The sequence below is a fragment of the Lactuca sativa genome, chromosome 5, assembly GCF_002870075.4.
Source record: "Lactuca sativa cultivar Salinas chromosome 5, Lsat_Salinas_v11, whole genome shotgun sequence".
Classification (NCBI taxonomy): Eukaryota; Viridiplantae; Streptophyta; class Magnoliopsida; order Asterales; family Asteraceae; genus Lactuca; species Lactuca sativa.
Genome location: NC_056627.2, coordinates 182,698,501 through 182,725,343, shown reverse-complemented (window position 1 = coordinate 182,725,343; position 26,843 = coordinate 182,698,501). Strand labels below are relative to the sequence as shown.

General features: G+C 38.4%; 1 long non-coding RNA gene across 2 annotated transcripts; it reads left to right on the top strand.

Annotated features, from left to right (window-relative positions):
* Nucleotides 1–5,461: 5,461 nt before the first annotated feature.
* LOC111897178 (uncharacterized) lies at nucleotides 5,462–10,675 on the top strand. 2 transcript variants are annotated; one of them, XR_002852124.3, is made up of 5 exons: nucleotides 5,462–5,576; nucleotides 5,993–6,111; nucleotides 6,590–6,933; nucleotides 10,138–10,193; nucleotides 10,335–10,675. It is a non-coding gene; the product is annotated as an uncharacterized LOC111897178 (long non-coding RNA). The 2 variants fall into 2 exon arrangements; XR_006191860.2 differs by having other exon boundaries at nucleotides 6,401–6,933.
* The last annotated feature ends 16,168 nt before the right edge of the window (nucleotides 10,676–26,843 follow it).

The window sequence follows — 26,843 nt, the reverse complement described above, 5'->3', positions numbered from 1 at the left end:
CAACTGAAGACTGGGGTCTTGAGTTGGTGGAAGTTGTTGGCAGATGCTATGCCACGAGGAGAAGCCCTGAAAATGTCATGGGAGGAGTTCTTGGAACAGCTGAGGGTGCAGTATTGTTCGGAGATAGATTTGATTGATCTGAACAATGAGTTTCAAAACTTAAAGAAGGGGAAGATGAGCATAGATGACTATGCTACTGCATTTACTAAGAAGATGAAGTTGTTTCCGTACCTAGTGCCGACGGAACTCTCCAAGATTAAGAGGTTTGCTAACGGACTGCCTGCTGACTTTGGTCCGACAGTCAAAATGGCAACTACTCTGAAAACGGCTGTTCGTGCAGCTAAGAATGTGGAGGCCCAGCAGAAGGAAAGGGGTCTGGAAAGAATAGATGTTGGAGAAAAGAGGAAGTTCGATGGAACTTCAGGGTCCAATTGGTATCAGAGCAAGATCCTTTCAGGACCTTACAATTGGTATCAGAGCAAAACCAGCGTCAAAAGCACTCTACAATCGATTTTGGACTGGGTTCTCATCTGTTTGCGACTAAAGTTGGTGATTGCTGCAAAAGGGTTCTCAGTTTCATCAAAAATCTGCAAATTCTCTCAAGTTTTAGAGCTTACGGCCTTAGCTTACGACCGTAATCTCAGTTTACGGCCGCAAATACTTCGCAGTTCTTGTACCATAAATTGTGTTCTTGGGCTGTGAATAAAGATTATTCATAAACTGGAAACTGATTGTTCTTGGACCATGAACTTTAAACCGTAAACACCTTACGACCGTAAACTCGGAGTTTACGGACGCAAACTCTCCTCTGACCGTGAACTCTGTTTACGGCCGCAAATATTTTTTTGACTGTGTTTGACCAGAAACTTAATTTAATCGTAAATAATTTAATTTTTGTTTCATATTAATTAAATAATAATAATGGATTCTCAAAGTCAAACACACCACCACGAGCTGGATTTTGTAATGGGCACAACCACCCGAATTCCTAGACTCCTGTCTGCTCAAGGTTTCCCAGAATGGAAGTATAGAATTGAAAAATACATCAAGAGGAAGGACTTCAAAATCAGGAGAAGCATAATAAAAGATCCTGTCAGAATAACTACTACTGTTGCAGGGCAAGTGGTTGACAAGAAGATTGAAAATTATACAGATGAAGACTTCGAGAAGGTTGAAGAGCAAGAAAAGGCTTTGGCCACTTTGACAATGGCCCTATCTCCAGACATTGCTTAAGGTTTCAGGGAGTACACTTCTGCCAAGGCTTTGTTGGAAGCCCTAATTGAGGTCTATGAATGGAACGAAGATACGAAGGAGAGTCGCCAAGATATGCTGCGACAACGTTTCAATATGTTTAACTACGTTCCTGGAGAGACTCTTGAAGCATAGCTGCAGCGGTTCACAACTCTTAATACTGAAATGACTGTAGCAGGGATTTTCTACACCAAGTCTGAGATAAACAATAAAATGCTCTCCCAAAGTCTTGGGACATGAATGTAGTTGTCATTAAGAAAACTAAGGATCTTAGCCCACTTTCTCTTGCTGAAGTAATGGCTGTCATCAAGGCTTGTGATATTGATGACAAACAGTGAGAGATAAATCATGTGAACTCATACTCGGCTGCGAACCTTGGGATCTCCTCTAACAATGCTCTTTCATCTCTCACTTTTCCTTCTACAGGTCAATCATTTGCTGCTCAACAAGCTCAGGTTCAGTCCTTCTCTACTCCGTCAGCTTCTTCTCTTCCTGCTGCATCAGTCGTGCCTCTCTCTCAGAATCAATCGTTCATGGCTGCTCAAGCTGCTTCCTCGTCAAATTTGGCTTCTTCTTCAAAAGATGATGAAAACCTTGCTCTTGCTACAAGGCTTGTCAACTGCTACAATGCACTTGTGGCTGGAGATTTTCCACCCTAACTGTCATTTCCTGATCTCGATCAGATTCACCCTGAAGATGTCGAAGAGATGGATATCACATGGCAAATTGCCATGGCAGTCTTCAGGGCGAAACAATTTGCCAAGAAGACCGGAAAGAACAACTAGGGGATGAGTGCTGACAAGAATGTTGGGTTCAGCAAGGGGAAGCTGCGATGTTTCAACTGCCACGAGCCAGGGCATTTTGCTTGTGATTGCCCACAACCAGACAGAAGACTAAGCAATGACAGAACAATAGTTGTAGTTGGAAACGATAGAAGTGGTGCTCAGGTCAACAACGAAAAGGCCATGGTTGCACAATCTTTTGATTGGTAGGATCAGATGCAAGCATTGAACATATCTGGACCTGAAAATCCTCACTTGGCACAGGTTGGTGATGATGCTCCGGCAGAGATTGTTGCAGCTGAAGATCAAATGATGAAGCTGCAGTTCGCACTGATGGTATCTTCTTCTCATGAACCTAATAAAAACGAGGTAAGTATACCCTCATGCTCTCAAGCTTGTATTGATTATGTTAAAATTCTGCATGAGAAAATTGAGACATTAGGTAGAGAAGTAGAGAACCTTAGAATTCTCCATGAGCTTAACGACTCACTAAAAAGGGAAGTAGAGGACCTTAGATATGAAGGTTACCAAATCAGAAAAGGACAAAAACCTCTTAAGGACCAGTTAGTATCTAAAATAAAGGATTTTAGGAGACTTCAGGAAGACTACAATAATAAATGCGAAAATTATGACTATATAATGAAACAAAACGCTGAACTAGTGGCTGAAATTGAATCTTTAAAGGGAAAATTTGAAACTGCTGATTTTGACTTTAGAAAATTTGATGTATCGAGTGAGGTAGTTGCAAATATGATAGACCACTGCATGCAATTTAAACCAAATCAATCAAAGGATCTAGGGTATAATCAAGTGCCTCCTCCTTTCAATCATACATATCAGTTTCAACCTTTTTCCAAAGAAGAGATTGCCAATGAATCATTCATGGTTTATGGAAGCCATCTGGTTTTGTTTCGGGTGGATTTATTAATGTTGAAAGTGCTAACATTTCTACTTCTCCTGCAGATCAATCCTTGAATCAGTCAAAGCACGAAGTTGAAGGATCTGTTTCTGAAAATAAAACCGAATCTAAACCTGAAGTTTTAGTTTTAAATAAAGACTATAATTTTTATGATGTTTCAAGTGACAATTTTTTTGTGGTGTTTCTGTTTCTTCTGATACTGTTTTGAATGGTTTTCAAGCGTCTGATAATGTTTTGAATAATGTGGTTGGCAATGCTAATGTTTGTGATGAAAATATTGAAAAACCACCAGTTTCACAAGTTTCTCCATCTAATGTACCCTCACTTGTCTCACAACCTAATTCTTGTCTTGTTCTTGTTCTTATGAGAGAAGCAAGGGTGTTAGTATGGAAAACAAATTTGATCAATGTAGCACAAGTTATAACAATAACAAACATATTTGTTTCAATTGTGGAATTGGTGGTCATATAGCTAGAAATTGTGAAAATCGTATGTTTGTACACTTTGAATCTCCAAGAGGAAAGAACGAATTCAGAGGAAGGTCTTTAACTAGAAAGTCCTCTAGAAGTCGTTCTCAGAATGATGATTGGAAAGATGATCGGAGTAGAAAACGGGCTGTTTTTCAAAAGGATAAAAAGGTTTTTCATAACAAAGTCCCAAGCAGTTTGCCAAAACTGAGCATTGCCAAGCTAGGGTCGGTTTCGTCAAGAAGCAGCAGTGGGTCTTCAACCAAATCTGGTAGAAAACCCAAGTGAGTCAAGCAAACTAATAAACATTCGATTCCAAAACCACCCGGGACTATTAGAAAACCTAATTATCAATGGTTGCCCAAATTAGCTTCCAATTTATCATCCGTGTCCTCTGAAAAATCCGTAAATGATAATAAATCTGAGAAGGCGTCAGGACCACCCAGGAACATAATGACCTGGGTTCCCAAATCTAACTAAACCCACACATTTTGCAGGGACAGTTGCGGGGGAATGTCGTCAAACCTTGGTTTGTCAACATCGGTTGCTCCCGGCATATGACAGGAGATATCGTCCAACTGCACCACATTCAATCCTTTAATGGGGGATATATCTCCTTTGCGGGTGGAGTCGGAGGCAAAATAACTCAAAAGGGAACTGTTACAAATGGGGTGTTAAGTTTCGAAAATGTCAACTTTGCTCCCGAATTGAAGCATAATTTATTGAGTGTATCCTAGATATGTGATAGAGGCTATTCTATGCATTTCACTGATAAGGAATGCATGATTCTCAAGCCATGCTTTATCATTCCAGAAGAGTGGATACTTGTAAAATATAAAAGGGATGGGAATGCCTACATCATTGATATGAATAGCAATCTTTTAGAACAAGTTACGTGCCTCTTCTCAAAGATCTCCGAACAAATTGCAATGCCGTGGCACAGAAGACTTGGTAATGCTAATGCCAAGAACTTGAATCGTCTTGCAAAGAATGAGATGGTCCGTGGTTAGCCTGTCAAAGACTTTATCACGTTTGAAAAGTGTGTGTCATGTGCCCAAGGTAAGCATCATAGAAAACCACACCTGGGAGCAAATCCGCAATCACTGTAACAGATCTCAAGGCCGCAAGGTTTAGAGACACATATGGTGATAGGTCGAGAATTATATCTTGGGGTTTTCATGATCCCTTGAAAATGAAGATTGTAAGGAGAAAGAGCGGTAATATAGAGCTCTACAAGGACAGTCATGCCTTTAATTCTTGGACCAGGGTGGATCTTTCGAAGCTGTCTCAATCTCCTTTCTTAAATCCGACAAACAATAAACAAGCAACCAACTTCAAGCATTTCCCGAAAGACCAAGTGAAGAAGGGATTCCCATCGATGAAAACTGCTGAATCTGTGATAAAGCATTATCCCGATGTCATTGATCCTAAAACTGGTCATCCCCTTCAGGTGGTGATGTGGCCTGCCACAAATCAGGTCAAACAAATTCCAGTGCTTCAAGATTATTCGGATGGATCTCTAAGCTCTATGCATTACTGGGTGTTTGATGAAACCTGTGACAACTCGAAATTTCCATTTTGTACGAACATTATCTATTCAATAGTAGCTAGTCCAGTTTCAATGAATTTCAGACTTTTCCGAATAAGTTTGTGTACATTAGGGTTTACGTTTAAGGAGATATCAGGAGAGTGGATGCTCATGGGTTTGTGAAACTTGAGCATTTCAAAACTTCATAATATTAGAGTCCAATCACTACTAGAAAAGAACCCTTTAATGACGCGCAAACAATGACACTCGGTGATTTACAATACACATTTTTTGGGCGTCCTAAAAATGATGTCTAATTTCCAAAATTTGAAGGATAGAGGACGCGCATTTATGCGGCCCTAACATTTGTGTCCAACATAAAAAACTACAAACACGGAGGACACCTAAATTAAATGGGTGTCGTGTATATATGTCGCTTTATAAAATTTTATTACGCGCTCCCTCCTTAATAACTAAGGGGCCGGCGGGAAACAAAATCCCCAAATTTTTTGAAGACTTGTTCATTCTCTCCTCTCCAACAATCGACGACTTTCATTTTCTATCTCCTTTCTCTCTGAAACCCTAGCAGCCACCACTACCAGAAATATGGTTTTATGTTGGATTAAAAGGTATATATCACTCTTCTTAAAAGGACTATGAATAAGGAAGAGTTGGTCATGAAATTCAATCGATCTTCTACCACTCTCATGTTTTCAACGCATAAAATACATAAAAAACCTCGAAGAGAAATTTCAATTTTTTGAATAAGAAACTGAGCTGCTTTCTTCTCTCTCTCTGATGATGTGAAAAACCCTCAAAATCCATTCTGATTTCAAAAAAAACCCCTACCCCTAATCATCCTCAAGTTCAAAAGGCACATCATTCTCACATCCTTCATCTCTTATTCTTTCCCTTTCTCACATACACACTTAAACCCTAATCGTCCTCAAGTTCAAAAGGCACATCAGTCTCACATCCTTCATCTCTTTTTCTTTCCCTCTCTCACATACACACTTAAACCCTAATCGTCTTATTTTTTATGAAGATGCTTGAAACTCGAGGGCCAGCACAAGTTGGAGTCGTGGATCCGTCTCATCTATTCCAAATTTGTAGATATGAACACTCATCCGAAACAACACACCATTCCTTAATCTAACGTGAAAGGTACAACTTGGATTTTATAATGCAAAAATCTTTGTTCGTTTATGGTTCTTTTTACTGTGTTTTTAAACTAAATCATGTAGACCTCCGTTAATCCTTTACTGAATCAATCTTCACCTTTTAATTAATCATGTATTCAAACACAAATGAGATATGAGAAACCCTAGCCGCCCTGGCATTTCTATGGTCTGAAGACCAACTACAATGCGATTCAAAATCGGTACTTAATTTTTTGATTTTTTTTATTTACCATCCCTTAATGGAATTTTGTTTCATTTTCAATTTTTTGCAGTCCAAAACACGCATACATGGCATTGGTGTTATTCAGTATATTTCTATAAGCAAACAATTCTTATCAATTTTGCAATTAAAACACTATGTTGGACCACCCTTGTTGCATAGAGGTTATACTGTACTAAGATTCATAATAAGTTATTCGTTCATGGGCATAATTGTCTTTTTCCATTCTCACTCGATGCAGAAAAGAGTTACTGAGCAGATACCTCTGGATCAACTTACCAATAAGATCGGAGATGGCACATAATTGACACAATCAATTTGTTTTAAGAAACATGGGAGTATATTTATTTTATAACTTTTCATCTCATGGCAGATGGCACATCAAACTATATCTTGTTTCAGTTTTGATTTGTATTTGTTTCTTTGACTTAGTTTGACTGGGAAGGAGATCTGCCCCTATCATTTGCACAGAGAGATCTGGTAAATTACGAAATGCATGTTCGTGGATTTACTAGGCATGGGTCCAGTAAGACAGAGTCTCCTGGTACTTACCTTGGTGTAGTGGACAAACTTGATCATTTAAAGGTACATGCTCAATAAATCCATAATTCATTTTTTCTCCATATTGATAATATGCTTTTAGATATGTTACGAGTGCAGAAATATTGATAATATGTCTCTGTATTAATGTTGACTAAGGTTGTTAGTAGCTCATGACTGACTGATTATTTCTGTTTCCATTATGTTTCCCAAGTCAACTCCTGAAATTTTTTTACAGAAGCTCTACCAGACATTCAGTAAACATAAACGGTTTAACAAACCAAAATTGTCACGCTCAAATTTCATAATTGCTCATTATACTGGAGAGGTAATGTATATTTCTCAAGATCTTATAGGTAAGAATGCTCAAAATTGTCAATTGTACATGATGTGTGGTTTTGGCAACCCGAGAAATCTGTTGTTATGTTGTAGAATAAGGATGAACATATGGACCGGGGAACCGGCCGGAACCGGAACCCGATGGAACCGGTCGGGCCGGGACCGATACTATAATATTGTTAATTCTCGGAACCGAGAACCGGTAAGAACCGGCCCAAAACCGGGAACCGAACCGGACAATACCCAAATCATGTAGACCTAAATAAACATAATCTGCCATATCAAAGATGTTTTCGTCATGCAACGTAGAAAAAAAAACTTTGTTTGGCAGCATTCCACAAAAAACAACCCACGAAATATTCCTCCACCTGTTGGCGCCATTCGTGAATTGATCAGCATCTGATCTCTTCGGCTGCATCTATCGCACTTTGTGTGTCTCTATTGACCCATGTCCCCATCTTGATTTCATTTTAAGTTTCATCTCTCGTGTTTTCCTTTTTCTTTGTTTGAGTTCATATATATATATATATATATATATATATATATATATATATATATATATATATATACACACACACACACGATACTTCTTAACCACGTAATCATAAGATTAAATAGAAATTAAACCAATTGTGCAATACCCTGTTAATGCTTGTTCCTTATTGTCTTTCAAAATATGACCATTATACCACTTATATCTGTGATGTTATCTCAACTGGAGTTTTGATGCTTGTGTTGTGTTCTTATTTCATTTAGTTCATTTTTCATCTCGAAATCCGTGAAATACCTATGTAATATTTCATTTTCAGTACATATTATCTTGTTAAACATTGATGCGTAGACATTAATCCGGTTGAATAAACACCATGTACAGACCCTAGGTATGTCTTCTTTGGTTTCACAAATAAATTGTTTAATCGGAACCGAAATATTTCTCAAAATATGTTACTATTTCGCGAGGACCGGTTCCAACATCGAAGACCCAACAAGAACCGAAACCTGTGGAACCGGCGGTCTGGTTCAGTTCTTAGTTTCGGTCAAAGTCGGTTCCCGGGTCGGGCCGGTTCCGGCCGGTTCGTTCCTTTGCTCATCCCTATTGTAGAAAGACCTGCTGCATGTGGATGATGAGTTGAGTGTTGCCTTTTGTTTCTTTTTATTTAGTGTTCGAAGAAAAATAAACAAAACTTATTATTTTAAGAGTTTAGAGGACTGGGATTTGTTTTTACTTATTATTGCTCTTGAACATGAGATGGGACCCACATGGAAATGGAAATGAAAAATTGGAAATGATAGAGATATAAAATTAATTTGTCCTCTTTGTGTTTGTGGTGTAATGTAGCTTATATTATTGTATAATTAGGACAACAGGTAGTAAATTAAGATATGATTATGGAGGGCTTATGTTAGTTATATTATGCGTTTGTTATATTCATAGTCTGTTTCAAAAGATCAAACAAGGTAACAATTTAACATTATTTAGAGTGTAGAGTATCAAAAATTTTGATTTTTTTTTTAAATTTTCATGGGAGGGTCAACATGCCCCTTGACTCAGGTGCTAGAGAGATGGCATCAATATTAGACACTGCACCTGCACCTGTACAAGCTTTGCTTTTATCCTCAAAATCTACTGGTGCTTTGGATTTACTAAAAAGTTTAAATTATTGTGATGTGAAAATATGTGAGGAAATATTAAGAAATGGAAACCATTATTTATGTTTATTGGAGCTTTACAAATAGAACTCCATGCATCGTGAAGCTCTTAAGCTTCTCAATAAGCTAGTCAACAAGTCAAAATCAGATCAAAAGTTCAAACCTGAGATGATAATTGAATATCTCAAAGTAAGTTGTTAACTTTTTAATCTTTAAGTAAACATACTTGGAATTCTAGAGTGTGAATTGGGACAAGTACTGATTTATCCCCTTCTACAAATGAGTTTACTTTCTTACCCTTTTACCCTTTTACCCTTTTACCAATGCATATACATTATTATTCTTTTTTTTTTTACAACTGATTTTACCTTCTTACCCCTTATGGTTATCCAGGAGCTGGATGCATTTTAGATCCCATCATCTTAATCTTAACTTGGTTGACTTTGTTTATCAGTTTGTAACTTGTGGCTTGATTTGGTTTCATAATATTCATAGTTAGTTAGACTTTGTTATGGAGCTACTTTCCTAACTCGAAAATAAACAGGTGAGTTATTTGTGTTTGTAATTGTATGATATATATATATATATATATATATATATATATATATATATATATATATATATATATATATATATATATAAAATAAGATGGAGTAGGTGGCTGTGGTTGTGTACAAATACTGGGCATATAAAATTTTATAAAATTGTAAATGTGGTGCAAGGTTAGTTCTAAACATTTGCATGATATATATATATATATATATATATATATATATATATATATATATATATATATATATATATATATATATATATATATATATATATATATATATATATATATATATATATATATAGAAAATAAGATGGAGTAGGTGGCTGTGGTTGTGTACAAATACTGGGCATATAAAATTTTATAAAATTGTAAATGTGGTGCAAGGGTAGTTCTAAACATTTGCATATGGTTTCACGGGTTACTTAAGGAAAATGCAAATGGTAGCAAATACTGGGCATATGGAGGTGACTTTGGAGATACACCAAATGACTTAAATTTCTGCTTAAATGGTCTCATATGGCCTGATCGGACTCCTCATCCTGCTCTAAATGGTGATTACTATAATTTTTTTGCTTAGTATTTAGGTTTTTGTTTAGTTATTTCCAACAAAAATGTTTCCATGATGAATCTTTTGGTAGAGACAATGTATAAGAATTACTTCATTGAGCTAATTATGATGCGATCCTTTGTTTATTTGTTTTCAGAGGTCAAGTATTGTTATCAACCAATTAAAATTTCGTTCACCAATGGATTAATTAAGGTATCAATATCATCGCTCTTACTTATTTGTCTATATCATTTTCATGAAAATGTTTATGTTGCATATTATATATTCATATGTCCAGTTGTGCTTTCTATATAACAAATGTTAACCTTGGTCTTTGCGTTTTTTTGTTTATAGATTACAAACACCAATTTCTTTCAAAAAACAGAAGATCTAGAGTTTAATTGGGTGATTGAAGGTGATGGATGTAAACTTGATTCTGGAACTCTCAGTCTACCAACATTAGAGTTTAATTAGGTGATTGAAGGTGATGTTGGTTCTTGAAACGAGACTCAAGATATCATATTTTGCCATGGCTAGAAGCTTTGGAGGAAACGAGACTCAAGCAAAAGTAGACACACAAAGAGTTGTTGGCACATAGTAAGCTAGATGATGCAATTGTATATAAATGAGTTCATTTTTTTTTATAACATTTACTTACTATTGGAATAATTATTTGTATTTGATATATTAGTGAAATGAATTATCTTTGTTATTTATGGTATTTTAATTTGTATTATGATATTTTTAATGTATTATTTATTTTGAAAATTAATAAATCTATAAATAATGTTTTTTTTAAACATTTAAAATTATGATACGCAAAAATATGTGTCATCTTCATTTATGACATGGCCTTTCTTGACAGGGGCTTTCTTGATACGCATTGCGTGTCATTAACACGCGCGTCGTAAGGTTACGACACGCGAATGCGTGTCGTCTTCCTTTATGACAGGGCCATCCTTGATACGCACTGCGTGTCGTAAACACGCGTCGTAATTGCGCGTCGTAAATGAGCTTCGTAAATGCGCGTCGTCTCTCTTTATGACAGGGCCTTCCTTGACACGCATTTACGCGTCGTCTGAGCCTTTTACGACGCGCAATGAGCGTCGTAAAAGTCTGTTTTTCTAGTAGTGAATTCCAGGATAAAAATATTTTATGCCAAAATATTTCAGGACTATAAATAGATTTCTGAACTAAATTCATTTATTATTCACATTGCAACTAGAGAAAAACCATATTCTCTCTCACGGATCTTCGGGTTTTCATCCCAAATCGTGAGTACACTTCTCTAGTTGTGTTATAATGTTTGTTTTATGCTTATTAACATAGATTGCATGTCATATATATGTGATCCGAGAGTTTACCGCCCAAGAACGTTCTTGGGGAGTAAACTCCAAAATGAAGCTTTAAGGCTATCTAGTCCCAATTCCTTGTTAGACAACTAGCTTAGGATAATATGTATGATCATTTGAGACTAGAAAACAATCAAGAACACATAGTTTTAGGAGTTTACGGCCCAAGAGTTTCTTGGACCGTAAACACCATTTTCAAGGGCTTAATGTGCCCTAATCACCCCTTAAGGCTTTAGACTTTAACCCTCAATTACTTGTGGCTAAAATGGGGACTTTAAAACATCAAAATCACCCCTAAAAGGGAGTTTACGGCCAAGAAATGATCTTGGGCCGTAAACTCCAAGTAAGGGCACCAAAGTGTGCCTAGGGTTCCCTTTAGCCTAAATCAAAAGCCTACAAATTATCCTACTTGTGCAAGAGACTTGAAATAATTAAAACATCCATCCCATGAGAGTTTACGGCCGTAGACTCTAAGGGATATGGTCTTTAGGCCATAAACTCCTCAAAGGAGTATAATTTATGCCCTAAACTACCCAAAGGATTAAACCACCAAGCTAGACTTATTCTAGAAATCATTTAGCACCTTAAAACACCCAAAACCACCAAGATTGGAGTTCACGGCCGTAAACTCAAGGGTTTACGACCGTAAACTCCTTGTGTGGGGTTTATTGGGTAGTAAACTCTTATATGAGGTCCTTGGAAGCTTTAAACCCCTTTAGCCTTGTCCTATAACAACTTAGATGCAACCATTAGGACCTATAACACTTATACAAAGTGTTTACATGTTCCTAAGTGTCCCAACTTATTTCATTAAGTTATTATTTGGCTAATTAGGTATATATATTCTCATTATATGATAGCTAGGCTCGTGCGTGTGAACAAGTCTCCGTTTTCCACCTAGCATGGTATCCGACACTACAATCCAAACCACTCACCACAAGTGAGTTCATACCACTTTAATTAACCTTTGAAATGCTTTTAAATGTTTTAAATACTTTATGGGGGGGGGGATACAAGTTAAATGCTTATAGTTATTGCATCAATCACATGTGATTACATTAATCACATGTGATTAATAACTAGAAAACCAATGATTTTATCACTGTTCAAACTGTTTATCAAACTGTTTTACTTCAAAATGTTTTACAAACTCTTTTACTTATCAAATACTTTTATTTAAACTTTGTTATACTTCTTATAACTGCATGCCCATATATGTATAGATATATAAGCAATGTTTAAAGGGCTTAGGAAGGCCATCCGCCCTATTTCCTTTTCGCGCTTGAGATATGGTCTGGTGGGATTTCGGGTAGCCCTCCGAAGGTCGTTTCAATATTAATTATATATCAAATGTACATATATATACATAAAAGTACTCCTTTATTCATGCATATCAGTACATCATTAATAAGTTACCATCGGGGTAACACAGGATCATAATACTACAATTTCTAGATCAATGAGTCAGTTCATTCATGAGTCAATACTTATTTCTACGAGTACATATACAGCTATACTGGAAAGAGAACTTATACAACTATACTAGAAAGAGAACATATACAACTATACTAGAAAGAGAACATATACAACTATACCAGAAAGAGAACTTATACAACTATACTAGAAAGAGAACATATACAACTATACTAGAGGAAGAACATATACAACTATACTAGAGGAAGAACATATACAGCTACATAGAACAGTTCATTACATTACATATACTAGAATACGTTGATTATTGTGATTTAAATCGGAGAATGACTTAAATGTCATGACTCGAGTTGTAGCCAGAGTCTCTTGGAGGGAGAGCGTGAGTTTGCGTATAGATCTATACTGGATTGACAATCCTACACCTTGCTGCTAGCTACAGCCGGACCTGCAGGTCTGCAGGTGCCAAACGTCATTCTGTTATTACGACCATTCGTATGTCATTGTTACCAGTCGATAGTATGGTGCAATTTATCACATTATGCCTTAATATAAATCCGGTTTAAGGTAGTTAGTACAACAGTAGTTCCTATAATACAAAACTACAGTACTACAATGATTTACCCATTACATATTTTTAGTGATTATTTCACTTAAACATTAATGTACAAACTATATTTGTTAAATGATAGTTACAATTGGGAAATTACACACTTTTACAACAAACGAGCATACAAAACAGTTAAGCCTGGGTAGAAGGCTACTTTAATAGAAAATATAGGTTTTTCTGAGTGATTCAAACTTTTACAAACACTTACATACATTTTACAAACTTATACTTGAGACACGTTCAAACATTTTGATAACAAACATCGACACTAAATTACTTATGAACTCACCAGCTTAATGCTGATAAACTCTTTCAAAATAACTTGTATTCTCAGGTCATCAGTAGACAGGTACCGATGCCAGCTTTTGAGAAGATGGAGTGCATTCAAGACTCATCATATTATTTTGATTTACATTATATTTTTGGTGTCTAAAACTGTACAGAACACGCTTGTATTAAAATTATATATTTAATGCAATGGATGATGTTGTTTACTTATTTACATTTACTATGTTGTGATACTATACATGACGTCCTCCGCCCCAGAACGTTTCCGCCGTTCTTGGTTTTGGGGTATGACAGATTGGTATCAGAGCATTGTTTATAGTGAATCAAGTATATCAACCCATAAAAGATATACTAAACTATAAACCTATTAGGGATTAAAGCACTCTGACCGAGAGTCCATACTTTAAATATTAAAATATTTAATTAAGTATACTAGTCTGCATTCATACTAAAATCAGTGTCACAATGACATGAACAAAAGTATTACGATTGTTAAATATCACAAGTGAGCTCGAGGATGTATGGTCAGTCCTGGGAATGGCATAGCCTGATCAACTATGCTGGTCCAAGGAGTGATTAGCATATGCTCTAGAATGGTTGTGATGTGTTAACAAGTCTAAAAACTTACTAACAATACCACAAGAAGATCAGTAGAACTTAAACTTAAAATACTATAGGTGTATTTTGTACTACTAGTTACATGTATACTGTATTCTTATACCTCTCTTCTCGCGTAGATTTAAATGGCTGGATTCCATCATGGCGACCCGTACTTTCCAAATGAAGGCAATGCCGGGTGGATCGAAGAAGAGCCCGAAGATGAGCATCCAATCCATTTGGATGATCACCTCATAGAAGGCTTTTCTGATGGATCTGACTCCGATCCTGAAGTCAACAACCTACCGCTAGTAGGTCAAGCCCCGAACAACAACCCCCGACCAACTTTTCCAGGTCCTACTCCCTTGTGGGCAACCAACTTGAGTCGCTGGAGTGATGAACAGGTTCAACCCTTACCATACTTTGGGGACCGAAGCTTTTACAACGTCAGCGAAGGTGGTTGTGCTGACTGAGCTCTGCCAGTCATTATTCGCAGAATAGCTCGTAATGTTGAGCAAGGTCGAGCAGCCATTGACCGGGTCATGGAGATTGATGCCAACTCTGGTGTCAAAACAGTCCGCATCCGCCGTCTTGAAGAAGACATGGAACCGACCCGGAGAACCAATGAAACCCTGCAGCAACAGCTGGCTGCCTCCCGAGCTGAAGTCTTGGAACTTCGAGCCCGTCAGAGGGCTCAGGAGCGACACCTTCAAGAGGTGTTTCGTCAAGTGTCAGACCTCAGGGCTTGCCCAAGAAATTCCCATCGCCGTTAGATGATGTCTAGTACATCTCTGTCTTTTGGTTAAGGAATAGCCTTTAACATCTGTGCTCTATGTAGCACTTGTCTGTAAAATATTCCTAACTTTCAGTACTCTAATTAGGAATCTAAGAACTGTCAAACTTTTCTGTATGGTATGATGTAAGACCTACTGATAGGTCGATTCTCCCTGAACTTATTACATCAGAAATTCCAGTATTATTGACATCTATCGAATCTATGGGAAAAATCTGTACATTTGTGTTTCCTACTAATATTCTTTGTTGTGATCTCAAACACTCATTCAACTGTAGGGCTATGGTTAGTTAGTCCATGTGTCACTCTCACATTGCTTACAAATTGATTCTTACCATTTTTCTTATCTTTATAAACTTATAGCTGAAAGATGCCTCCTCGCAAATCTCCTAGGAATAACCCTGCACCTCCACCGCCTCCTCCACCTCCGGTCATCGATACTGCAGCCCTGAATGCTGCCGTAGCTGCAGCAGTGGCAACTGCCATGGCTCAGTATCACTCATCTGATGCCAGCAGAGGTGGAACCCCTGTGGAATCAATTCCGGTTGAAACCCCTGTGCGCTCGAGAGAGTGCTCCTACAAGGATTTCACCAATTGCAAGCCGAAGCCTTTCCATGGCACCGGCGGAGTCATTGTTCTCTTGCAATGGTTCGAGAAGACTGAATCAGTCTTCGAAATCTGTTCATGCCCTGCTGCGAGCAAAGTCAAATATGCCGCATGCACCTTTGAGGGAAAAGCCCTGACGTGGTGGAACGGCCACGTTAAAGCACTAACCCTCGTCGTAGCCAACGACATGGGCTGGGAAACAATGAAAGACCTCATGATTGAGGAATATTGCCCGAGGGGCGAAGTCCAGAAATTGGAGCAGGAACTTTGGAACCTGGCTATGAAGGGCACCAACGTGGTCGCTTATACTGTCCGATTCAGCGAACTGGTAGCCCTCTGCCCCAATATGGTTCCCACTGAAGGGAAAAAGATCGAAAGGTACATATGGGGGCTAGTGCCTCCGTATCAGGGGAATGTCCTAGCATCAAACCTCGCTACCTTCGACAGTGCCAAGCGACTGGCACAACGACTCATTCACCATGGAGTCAAAACCCCTGCAACAACAACCACTCTAACCATCCCAGAACCCTCCAAACCCGCTGACACTAAGCGGAAGTTCTGGGAAGAAAAGAAGAGACAGCGAGCTGCTAAAAAGCAGCAAATTGTGGCTTTAGATGCCGCGATAACCCCTGCTGTTGCTACTGCTCCGGTGGGATAGTATGCTGGAAGTTTGCCTAAGTGCAACAAATGCAACTTCCACCACAACGGCCCCTGCCGTGAAATGCAGTGCTCTAACTGCAACAGGAAAGGACACACCGTCCGTTTCTGTAAATTCCCGGCGAAACCGATCACCCAAGTCCCCGGCTCTGGCGCGAGCCCGACTTGCTATGGATGTGGTGAAGCAGGCCACTATAAGAGGGACTGCCCCAAAGCGAGGAATGCTGGAGAAGCAGGGAGGGTACTAGCTATAGGCCACGGGGAAGCATTTGCTGAACTGACAGTGGTGACTGGTACGTTGCTCCTCGATAACTCCTATGCATGCATTCTGTTCGATAGTGGAGCGGAGCGAAGCTTCGTAAACCATAAATTTGCTTGCATGCTTAAACAACAACCACACACACTTAAGGAACAATTCACAATAGAAATGGCTAATGGGAAAACTGAAAGTACGAATAACATATACTTAGGTTGTACCCTAACTCTAGATAACCATTCTTTCCCCATCGACCTCATGCCGGTCTCAATTAAAAGCTTCGACGTTATCATCGGCATGGATTGGTTAAGTCTTCATCGCGCCGACATCATGTGCTTCGAGAAAGCAGTCCGTCTAAACCTCTCATCTAACGAAACTCTTATAGTCTACGGCGACAAACTTGGTGCGAGTCTTCATATTATATCAAGTATTCAAGCACATAAGTATCTGCGTAAAGAATACCATGCATTCCTTGCTCACGTCGTCGACACGAGCCTCGAAACGAAAGAACTTAAGAACATCCCAGTAGTGAGCGACTTCCTCAACATTTTCCTAGAAGAGCTACCTGGATTACCTCCGCAATGACAGGTCGAGTTTAGAATCGACTTAGTCCCAGGAGCTACCCCAGTAGCCAAGTCGCCCTACCGTTTAGCACCAGCTGAGATGCAGGAACTCTCTGGTCAACTTAACGAACTGCTCATCAAGGGCTTTATAAGACCGAGTTTCTCACCCTGGGGAGCACCAGTCTTGTTCGTTAAGAAGAAAGACGGATCATTCTGTATGTGTATCGACTACAGAGAACTCAACAAACTGACGGTCAAGAATCGTAATTTCTGCCTCGCATAGACGATCTATTTGAACAACTGCAAGGGGCGAACTATTTTTCCAAAATTGATCTAAGATCCGGATATCACCAGTTACGAGTACTAGAGGAGGATGCGCCAAAGACAGCCTTCCAAACTCGTTACGGACACTACGAGTTCGTGGTGATGCCATTCGGATTGACCAATGTGCCTGCAGTCTTCATGGATCTGATGAATAGAGTATGCCGACCTTACATGGATCAGTTCATCATCGTTTTCATTGACGACATCCTGATCTACTCCCAAAGTAAGGAAGAGCATGACAATCACCTGCGACAAGTTCTAAGGACATTACGAAAGGAGAAACTTTATGCGAAGTTCTCGAAATGCGAGTTTTGGATCCGAAAAGTCGAATTCTTAGGACACATGGTAAGCGAAGAGGGAATCCACGTGGACCCATCCAAAATTAAAGCCATTGAGAACTGGTCAGCACCGAAGACGCCTACTGAAATTCGTCAATTTCTAGGCCTCGCTGGCTACTACCTCAGGTACATACATAACTTCTCCCGAATAGCGAAACCTCTGACAACCCTGACCCAGAAAGGCGTGGCCTTTGACTGGGAAGAGAAACAAGAGAGAGCGTTCCAAACGCTCAAACGAGCCTTATGCACCGCGCCAATACTATCCCTCCCCGAAGGGATAGATGACTTCGTAGTCTATTGCGATGCATCGAATCAAGGGCTCGGGTGTGTTCTGATGCAGCGAGGTAAGGTCATCGCCTATGCCTCGAGACAATTGAAGACACACGAAGTTAACTACACGACCCACGATCTCGAACTAGGAGCAGTAGTGTTTGCTCTAAAGATCTGGAGACATTACTTGTACGGAACGAAAAGCACTATTTTTACCGACCACAAGAGTTTACAACACATTTTCGATCAGAAGGAGCTCAACATGAGAGAATGCCGGTGGGTCGAGCTACTCAGTGACTACGAATGCGATATTCGTTATCATCCGGGTAAAGCCAACGTAGTAGCAGACGCCCTAAGTCAGAAGGAATATTCTGGTCGCAAAGTCAAGTCATTGTCAATAACCATCCATTCGCACTTGTCTAGGCAAATTCAGGCGGCTCAATTTGAAGCCATGAAACCTGAAAATGTGACGAGTGAATCCCTTAGAGGAATGGACAAGAATTTAGAAGCCAAGGGTGACGGAGCCTTATATTTCATGAATCGGATCTGGACACCGAAACACGGTGGTTTCCGAGACTTGGTCATGACCGAGGCGCACAACACTCGGTATTCCGTCCGCCCAGGTTTAGATAAGATGTATCTGGATCTTAAAAAGCTATATTGGTGGCCTAATATGAAAGCAAATATTGCTACCTTCGTAAGTAAATGCCTTACTTGCGCAAAGGTTAAGGTTGAGTACCAGAAGCCCTTTGGTTTACTGCAATAACCAGAGATTCCAGAATGGAAGTGGGAGCGGATCACTATGGATTTCATAACCAAGTTGCCCAAGACAACGGGTGGACTTGATACCATATGGGTCATCTTCGATAGATTGACCAAGTCTGCGCACTTCCTGCCTATCAAAGAAACCGACAAAATGGAGAAACTTACGAGAACATACATTAAGGAAATCGTACGGATACATGGTGTACCTATGTCCATTATCTCCGATACGGATAGTAGGTTCACCTCAAGATTCTGGCAATCACTACAACATTCCTTAGGAACAAGGTTGCACATGAGCACAACCTACCATCCACAGACCGACGGACAGAGTGAGAGGACCATCCAAACACTGGAAGATATGTTGCAAGCCTGCGTGATTGACTTTGGGAAGGCATGGGATACTCATTTACCCCTTGTCGAGTTTTCCTATAATAACAGTTATCACACGAGCATCAAGTCTGCTACATTTGAAGCCCTCTACGGCCGAAAGTGCAGATCTCCTCTATGCTGGGCTGAGGTGGGTGATACCCAACTAGCCAGGGGGCAAGCTTCTGACAGTACTCTCACCGGTTCGAAGATCATTCGGGAAACGACAGAGAAAATCGTTCAGATTCGTGAACGATTAAAAGCCTCTAGAGACCGACAAAAGAGCTACGCCGATAAACGAAGAAAACCTTTGGAATTTCAGGTGGGAGACCGAGTCCTTCTCAAAGTCTCACCCTGGAAGGGCTTGATACGCTTCAGAAAGCGTGGGAAGCTTAATCTGAGGTACATAGGGCCTTTCGAGATTCTCGCAAGAGTTGGCTCCGTAGCTTACAAACTCGACCTACCCGACGCACTTCGTAACATACATTCTACATTCCACGTATCTAACTTGAAAAAGTGTTTGTCCGAAGAGACTCTTGTAATCCCACTCGACGAGATCGAGATCAACGAGAGCCTCAACTTCGTGGAAGAACCAGTAGAGATCATGGACCGTGAGGTCAAACAGACGAAGCAAAGCCGTATCCCTATCGTGAAGGTTCGCTGGAACGCCAAGCGAGGACCGGAATTCACTTGGGAACGTGAGGATCAGATGAAACTGAAATACCCTCATCTTTTCGCTTAATTGTTTGTAAATTCTTATTTGCTTAAATTCTAATTTCGGGACGAAATTCCTTTTAACAGGGGGATGATGTGACAACTCAAAATTTCCATTTTGTATGAACATTATCATTTCAATAGAAGCTAGTCCAGTTTCAATGAATTTCAGACTTTTCCGAATAAGTTTGTGTACATTAGGGTTAACGTTTAAGGAGATATCAGGAGAGTGGATGCTCATGGGTTTGTGAAACTTGAGCATTTCAAAACTTCATAATATTATAGTCCAATTCCAGAATAAAAATATTTTCTGCCAAAATATTTCAGGACTATAAATAGATTTTTGAACTAAATTCATTCATTATTCACATTTCCAACTAGAGAAAAGTCATATTCTCTCTCACGGATCTTCGGGTTTTCATCCCAAATCGTGAGTAGACTTCTCTAGTTGTGTTATAATGTTTGTTTTATGCTTATTAACATAGATTGCATGTCATATATATGTGATCCGGGAGTTTACCGCCCAAGAACGTTCTTGGGGAGTAAACTCCAAAATGAAGCTTTAAGGCTATCTAGTCCCAATTCCTTGTTAGACAACTAGCTTAGGATAATATGTATGATCATTTGAGACTAGAAAACAATCAAGAACACATAGTTTTAGGAGTTTACGGCCCAAGAGTTTCTTGGACCGTAAACACCATTTTCAAGGGCTTAATGTGCCCTAATCACCCCCTAAGGCTTTAGACTTTAACCCTCAATTACTTGTGGCTAAAATGGGGACTTTAAAACATCAAAATCACCCCTAAAAAGGAGTTTACGGCCAAGAAATGATCTTGGGCCGTAAACTCCAAGTAAGGGCACCAAAGTGTGCCAAGGGTTCCCTTTAGCCTAAATCAAAGGATTAAACCACCAAGCTAGACTTATTCTAGAAATCATTTAGCACCTTAAAACACCCAAAACCACCAAGATTGGAGTTCACGGCCGTAAAATCAAGGGTTTACGACCGTAAACTCCTTGTGTGGGGTTTATTGGGTAGTAAACTCTTATATAAGGTCCTTGGAAGCTTTAAACCCCTTTAGCCTTGTCCCATAACAACTTAGATACAACCATTAGGACGTATAACACTTATACAAATTGTTTACATGTTCCTAAGTGTCCCAACTTATTTCATTAAGTTATTATTTGGCTAATTAGTTATATATATGCTCATTATATGATAACTAGGCTCGTGCGTGTGAACAAGTCTCCATTTGCCACCTAGCACGGTATCCGACACTACAATCCAAACCACTCACCACAAGTGAGTTCATACCACTTTAATTAACCTTTGAAATGCTTTTAAACGTTTTAAGTAATTTATGGGAGGGGGATACAAGTTAAATGCTTATAGTTATTGCATCAATCACATGTGATTACATTAATCACATGTGATTAATAACTAGAAAACCAATGATTTTATCACTGTTCAAACTGTTTATCAAACTGTTTTACTTCAAAATGCTTTACAAACTCTTTTACTTATCAAATACTTTTATTTAAACTTTGTTATGCTTCTTATAACTGCATGCCCATATATGTATAGATATATAAGCAATGTTTAAAGGGCTTAGGAAGGCCATCCGCCCTATTTCCTTTTCGCGCTTGAGATGTGGTCTGGTGGGATTTCGGGTAGCCCTCCGAAGGTCGTTTCAATATTAATTATATATCAAATGTACATATATAAACATAAAAGTACTCCTTTATTCATGCGTATCAGTACATCATTAATAAGTTACCATCCGGGTAACACAGGATCATACTACTACAGTTTCTAGATCAATGAGTCAGTTCATTCATGAGTCAATACTTATTTCTATGAGTACATATACAACTATACTAGAAAGAGAACTTATACAACTATACTAGAAAGAGAACATATACAACTATACTAGAAAGAGAACATATACAACTATACTAGAAAGAGAACTTATACAACTATACTAGAAAGAGAACATATACAACTATACTAGAGGAAGAACATATACAACTATACTAGAGGAAGAACATATACAACTACACTAGAACAATTCATTACAATACATATACTAGAATACATTGATTATTGTGATTTAAATCGGAGAATGACTTAAATGTCATGACTCGAGTTGTAGCCAGAGTCTCTTGGAGGGAGAGCGTGAGTTTGCGTATAGATCTATACTGGATTGAGAATCCTACACCTTGCTGCTAGCTACAGCCGGACCTGCAGGTCTGCGGGTGCGAAACGTCATTCCATTATTACGACCATTCGTATGTCGTTGTTACCAGTCGATAGTATGGTGCAATTTATCACATTATGCCTTAATATAAATCTGGTTTAAGGTAGTTAGTACAGCAGTAGTTCCTATAATACAAAACTAGTGTACTACAATGATTTACCCATTACATATTTTTAGTGATTATTTCACTTAAACATTAATGTACAAACTGTATTTGTTAAATGATAGTTACACTTGGGAAATTACACACTTTTACAACAAACGAGCATACAAAATAGTTAAGCCTGGGTAGAAGGCTACTTTAATAGAAAATATAGGTTTTTCTGAGTGATTCAAACTTTTAGAAACACTTACATACATTTTACAAATTTATACTTGAGACACGTTCAATCGTTTTGATAAGAAACATCGACACTAAATTACTTATGAACTCACCAGCTTAATGCTGATAAACTCTTTTAAAATAACTTGTATTCTCAGGTCATCAGTAGACAGGTACCGATGCCAACTTTTGAGAAGATGGATCGCATTCAAGACTCATGATATTATTTTGATTTACCTTATATTTTTGGTGTCTAAAACTGTACAGAACACGCTTGTATTAAAATTATATATTTAATGCAATGGATGATGTTGTTTGCTTAATTACATTTACTGTGTTGTGATACTATACATGACATCCTCCGCCCTTGAACGTTTCCGCCGTTCTTGGTTTTGGGGTGTGACAAAACCACAACATCTGATGTCATCAAACTGAAGGAGGGGTGCATTCATTTATATGACAAAAGGGATTTGTTCCAGTTTGGAAAATAGGACATTCATCATTTGAGCCATTTCCAGATTCAGGTTGCTAAGGAGATTTTTGAGTCTGCTGCGAAAGAATATACCACGATGGTTGCTGAAATTATCAACAAGCGGATGTGGAATGGAGCGATGGGGCTGGATGATGTAATGATCATGGACAAAGATTGATTTAAAGCTTGCACCAAACCAAGGGGGAGATTGAAGGGTCCAACTAGTGGTTTGATCTAGGCTTTCCGTGTAATAGGTTCTTTTGGTCATTTGATAGCTTGTAGTATTTTGTTTGGAGTTTACGGTCACTGTAATGAGTTTACGGCCATAAGCTATTTACGGTCGTAAACCTAAGGCCGGCCCATGATAGTATATATAGAGATATGCTAGGTCTTTTGTAGTTGTTGATACCTCAATATTCTCAGCTCTTGTAAACTGCAAGTTGTACTAGACGTGATTCTAATAGAAAAGGGTGTGCAATCTTGTTTGATTCTCTATTCTACTCGTTCTTATTTGATTAACTGATTGTATTTGCCGTTTGGTCACTGGTAAGATCCTTTTAGGACCTTACATTCTTTCTCCCTCTTTGTGGAAGAACTTTTTGTTAGTTCATCCATCCTAGTTTAATATTTGATTCTACTCTTTTAAGTTCATTGGGTGTGAACCAAGAGAGGGATTCTGGTTTGGATCCTCATCATCCAAACAAGGTGGCACATACAAGGAGTCAATATCGAAGATCATTAACTGCTAAAGAGGTTAGTATCCTTCCATGTATTTTCGGTTTTCATAGGGTAGAAGTAATAGTATGAAACCATAGATCCATAGGTTGCATGTACACTTAGGTAAATTGTTTTGTTGTTTCGATTCTTCCGCTGCCTAGTTATAGAGTGTATTTGATGCATGTATTACTCAACAGTGGTATCAGAGCCATTGGTTCATGGTTACTAGCACCCTACATCCATGTTTTCTGAAAATACTTGTTTGGAACTGAATGATGAAAGAGTAATCAAAAAATTCGTAATGAGATAAAACCCTAATCGGGGTTCACGACGTGAACCAGCTGTTCACGACGTGAACTTAGCAGATCCGGGTTTTTCAAATTTTTCTTCATTTTTTCAAATTTGAAGTTTTGATAAATATGGATAAATGTCAAATATTAATTGTGTAAATCTGAAAATAGATAAATATCACTTAAATATGTTTATTTGAATTTGAATATTTATTTATTATTTAAATAGTGATTTTAACTATTTTAATATTATTTATAATAGAGTTTTATAAATTTGAATATTAATCCCTCATGTTTTATGTAACAACCCGAAGTTGTTCATCACCGATAACCCGTTCTACCCGTAAAGATTTGCCGTTTGTCAATCGTTTCGTTTCCGTTTTGGGTTAAATTAAATAAATTTATATGTTTATTATAATCCAATGAGTGTCCAAATCCTTTAGGAACTCGTGAATCTAGCCCAAAAACGTTTATTTCAAAAAGTTAGAAACGTCCCCGCCGGGTGACGGAAACTTAATCGGGTGCGACCTAAAGCCCCGTTTAAAGCCGGTATCGGGTAGAATTCCACCGTGTCCAAGTTTTAGGACCTATATAAACGTGTTTAAACATTCATTTGAAGCTTTTTCTTCCTATCTCTACCCTCTCTCTAACCTCTCTCCTAAATCCAAGTTTAAGGGTCCAAAACTCAATTTTAAGGCCTCAAATCTCTAAGGTACCTTTCTAAACTCATTGTATAGCATATTTGGCCTTCAAATTCGAGATTAAAACATGAATTAAGACCTTGTAGATGAGTTTACGGCCCTGGAAGGAGTTTGGGCCGTAAACACATAATTAGTGGGTTTTTATGCCTTTAAACCCCTCCTAAAAGATTTTGGGACTTAGATATGGCTAGATGGCTTTAAGGAATGGACCTAGAATGCTTTAAACAATAATTTGGAGACTTGTATATGAGTTTACGGCCAAGGATGGTGTTTAGGCCGTAAACTCATAATTATAGGGTTTTTAAGCCCTTAAACCCTTCCTAAACCTCAACAAGACATGGTTATGACTTCTAGAATAATTGCTTTAGCCCTGGAACACTTTAAACATAAATTTTGGGGGATTTATATGAGTTTACGGCCAAGGCATGTGCTTGGGCCGTAAACTCCTCAACCTTGGGTGTAAACTCAATTTAAGGTGCTAGAAAGCCACTTTAACACCCCTAAAGCCTTAGAATAATTTTTAGAAGTGTTTACAAACAAGTTTTTGGCCTTAAAACATAATAAATCCCTCTCTAGGAGAGTTTACGGCCATGAGGGGGGTCTCATAGGCCGTAAACTCCAAAAACACCTCAAATGTCCCATAGAAATTCATGTAAGGCCTTGAAATAATTTTAGCAATCACATGTGATTTGTTTGGAATCAAAAACACAATTTTTCATAGGTTTATAGGAGTTTACGGCCATGAGTCCTATGCTAGGCTGTAAACTCCCTTAAATATGTCCATTTGGTGTTTAACAATTATTCCAAGCCCTTAAACCAAACCTAGAAATTATTCCCTAAGTGTTTGAAGCCAAATTGCACCATAAACTACCCCACCATGAGTTTACGGCCGTAAACTCATGGGGAGGGGGTCATTAGGGCCATTAACTCCCTAAGGAGTTTACTCTTGAGGTCCCAAGTCATTATCCTAGCTAAATGTGTCCCCAAATGCCACCCGGGTCCTTCCAAACACTAGTATCGGGGTGTTTTCGCGATTAGAAGTAATTGTCCCTAAGAAATTATCAATCTAAGTCCTAATTAGATACAAATGTGTATCTTTACATCATACTTAGGAACCTCGTGCGTTCGCAAGCCCCGGACCAACGTTTAGCATCCAAAATCGTCACGTTTCTCGTTCGGTGAGTTCATACCCCTACGCTTTTTCCGTGTTTTTCAATGTTTTCAGGGGGGAATACAAGCAAACTATAACTGTTTTCAAAAACATAACGTTGACGTGTTTCAAATAATATCTGGCAAATTTATAAACACTTTTACTCCTTATGTATTATGCTGAGCATAAGGGATGATTTATCAATTACAACTAAATGGATTTTAGTTAAGAAAATAACCAAACAAATCAAATTATTATGGGAATAATTATGGGTCTTTAGCGTTCATTTTATCATGTACTGATATGTGTATAAAATTATTAGATAAACTATGTCTGATTCAGTTTATCTCCATATCATTTGATTGTATTGCCAGATAGTTTCATTGTATGTATCTATATCCTATGTATTATGTTTCATAATCTTTTGTATGTTTGATATCGTATGAGAACCCTGTGAATAGTTTAGTACTAGCTTGTGAGTTTGTCACTACCCTTTATGGATGATCAGTAAATCCTCCCCGGATGTGTAACCAGAGTCTCCTGGAGGGACAGCGAGGAATTTGTGAATAGATCTATTCGGGACTGACAATCCCACACCTTAACTGCTAGCTACAGTTAGGCGGGCATGCCTGGGGTGACGAATTCTGGATATCGTCTGACGTCTGACAAACGTCAAGGAGGTCTCGTTGTCGTATCAGCATGGTTACTCGACTCACAATATGTATTAGTATAAGTTTATTCACAGCTTCGATTTTAGAATTTATATCTAGTCCGAGATGGTAGTCCCATGGCTTTCAGTCTATCGAACTTGTATCTAGTGCGGGATGGTATTCCCATGGTTTTCAGTATGTATATATCTTATATCTAGTACGGGATGGTAATCCCATGGCTATATTCATCTATCTTATACCTAGTTCGGGATAGTAGTCCCATGGTTTTCAATCTATAATTTCAAGTATATCAAACTATCTTGTAACTAGTTCAGGATGATAATCCCAAGGTTTTCAAACTACTTTCTATCTACAA